Source organism: Elephantulus edwardii, unplaced genomic scaffold (genome assembly GCF_000299155.1).
Source record: "Elephantulus edwardii isolate Elephantulus edwardi_28Jun2011 unplaced genomic scaffold, EleEdw1.0 scaffold00201, whole genome shotgun sequence".
Taxonomy (NCBI): domain Eukaryota; kingdom Metazoa; phylum Chordata; class Mammalia; order Macroscelidea; family Macroscelididae; genus Elephantulus; species Elephantulus edwardii.
Genome location: NW_006399951.1, coordinates 1,384,723 through 1,387,355, shown reverse-complemented (window position 1 = coordinate 1,387,355; position 2,633 = coordinate 1,384,723). Strand labels below are relative to the sequence as shown.

The 2,633-nt window shown below is 42.5% G+C and overlaps 1 pseudogene; it reads left to right on the top strand.

Moving 5' to 3' along the window:
* LOC102869256 overlaps window positions 1-2,233 on the top strand; it is an 18,119-nt pseudogene extending 15,886 nt beyond the window's left edge.
* Window positions 2,234-2,633: the final 400 nt, after the last annotated feature.

Sequence of the window (2,633 nt, the reverse complement as noted above, 5' to 3'; positions counted from 1 at the left end):
GCACCCCTCCCACTGCCCCAAGTACATTCTACTATGCAACCTTAATTGTGGACTCTTGTGATATAGCTTTGTAAGTTTTTATAATTTTGCATTACATACGTAAAGATATATTCATCTCTTTAGTGATATGTTTTTTCTGTTTTTAAAAAAGTTACTTTCTGTTATGGAAAATTTAAAACTTAATGAGAAGTGAAGAACATGTTAGAATATATAGCTTTATAGAATTTATATAGAATTAATATATATATTGATATATGTTATAATGAACTGTAACCTTCACTCAGGTTTGAATATTAACAACTCACCTCTATATATTTCTCACCTTCTATATGATTTTAAAGCAAATATTAGCATACTATTTTACCTACATATATTCAGTAAAGCATCTATTTCATTTATAATAAAAAAGAAAAACAATTACTTGGCTTGTTCTGAAACAAAATATCTCATATTTCCCTGTAGAAATACTAGCATAGCTTTAAAAATAAAATGTAACATAGACTTTGGGGGAATGTGTTTTCCTCCTCTTGTTAACAATATTTAATCCACAGGAAAGAATCATTAACACTGGAGTTTCAAGCATCTGTGGGAAGGGCTGTATTTGGTAGCAGGGAGCACTGGCCAAGCCAGTTGTGCATAGTGCAGGGACTGTCTTGCTGGGTAAATAGCTGTTCATCATCTGCCCTGCAGTTCCCTGGTGGTGCAAGCTGCAGAGCTAAAGGATGTCAGTTGAACCAGTTCAGTAGAAACAAGAAAGAGCTGGCAGTTTGCTTTTGTAAAGATTGAAAAACAAAACAAATCCCATTGCCATCGAGTCAGACTCATTGAATGGCCTCATTGAATGGCATTCATAGTGACCCTCGAGGGACAAGATACAAATGTCCCATGAGGTTTCAGGGCAATAATATTTGATCAGGTGGCCAGGAGGGACCAGTCCTTGGAGAAGGACATCATGCTTGGAAGGGTGGAGGGACAGTGCAGGAGAGGAAGACCCCGGATGAGGTGGATTGACACGATGACTGTGGCGATGGGGGCAGATGTGTCGGAGACAGTGAGTTTGGCTCAGGATAGGTTCTCTTGCTATGAGTTATAGTTGACTCAATGTCATGTAACAAAAACACTTTTTAAAATTTTTTTTTTAAAATTTTATTATTTATTATGTGTGTCTGGAAGCAGGAGCGGCATCCACTTCCGAAATGGCTTGCCTCCGGAAACTCTATGCACGAATAGTGCTCAAGCCATTCATTCATAGGGTCGCTATGAGTCGTCTATGACTCGACGGCATTAAACAACAGCAACAACAGCAAAAAAAAACAACAACATGTGTGTACCGTCAAATCAGATCTGATTGGTACAGGAGGAGATTGTCCCTCTTTTTCCAGCAAAGCCTCTGGTGGATTTGAACCACATACCTCTGGGATTGCAGTGCAGCTTCTTGCTACCAGTCCACCAGAGCTCCCTACAAAAACACTCTTTATGGAAGCAGATTGCCCTATCCTCTTCCCCATGGGGTGACTAGTGGGTTTGAATGACTGATCTTTCCACTAGTGGTCAAGCATGTAATCACTGCACCACCAGAGCTCCTCCTGTCAAGAAAGCCTGGGGGAGTATGTCTACTCTGCAGCTGGGGGAGGGCTGTGAGATAGAATTCTCTTACTGCCAATAGGTGTGGTTTTCCAGGGCTTGGAAGACCAATTTCTAAAGATATGCCCATATTTCCTCACAAACCATAGACTAAACTCCTAGTGAGTACTGAGAAGATGAGTTCAAACCATTCCTTAGGGGTTCTCCAGCCTCTCTCCACTTAACAAACAGTAGAAGTTTGGGGGTCGCTGTAGATGCAGATCCACATTCATCCCACTGTGTTCTCCGCCCCATTGAGCTCTGGTACTGACACCATTCCAAGGGTGGAGGGCTCTCCAGCCCCTTTCATTTGGATTTTAAACATCATAGTGTTCAAGTGGGCTTTACAGTTTCCTATTCTTAATTTTTTTTTTTTTTTGAGACAATAGACATGTTTGAGAAGGATTCTGGAATGCATTAGATTGGCCATTTTCCATTTCTACAGGAGACATATGGAAAGACTCCCCCACATTTGGAGCCCATCCCCGAAAGTGACCTCCCCATCCCTGCAACACATGCAGTGCCTGCCAGGCGGCCAGGGCCGGAGCTCACGCCCTCCGCTGGCATGACCTCAGCCTCAGCCACAGCTCACGGTAATGCGGGACGTTGACTGACATACGGGCCTCGAGTGCTCACCAGACCTGGAGGCCGTGGCTCACACTGCAGGGAGAAAGCAAACTCTGGAACGTGAAAATGAGCCTGAACTTGACGGGGAGGCGGCCGTTGCACAGGTGTTTCTTTTTTTTGCTGTTTATTTGTTTTCTTTGGCAAAGGGAGAAAGGCCAGTGGCATTTGTTGCATTTGGCTGTGAGGTTTCCTTTTTGTCTAGTTTAGTTAATGGAAAATCCATAAAAGGCTGTCTCCGAAGCGTGCTATGTTTTCCCTGCAAATAGAAATGCAAATTATTCTAACACTGGGAGTTTTAATGGCTGGGTAAATGTTTGACCTTCTACATGCTTGCAAAATTCAAAACTAAAGTGTTTGATTTTGGGGGGGTGTGTTTCTTCAGG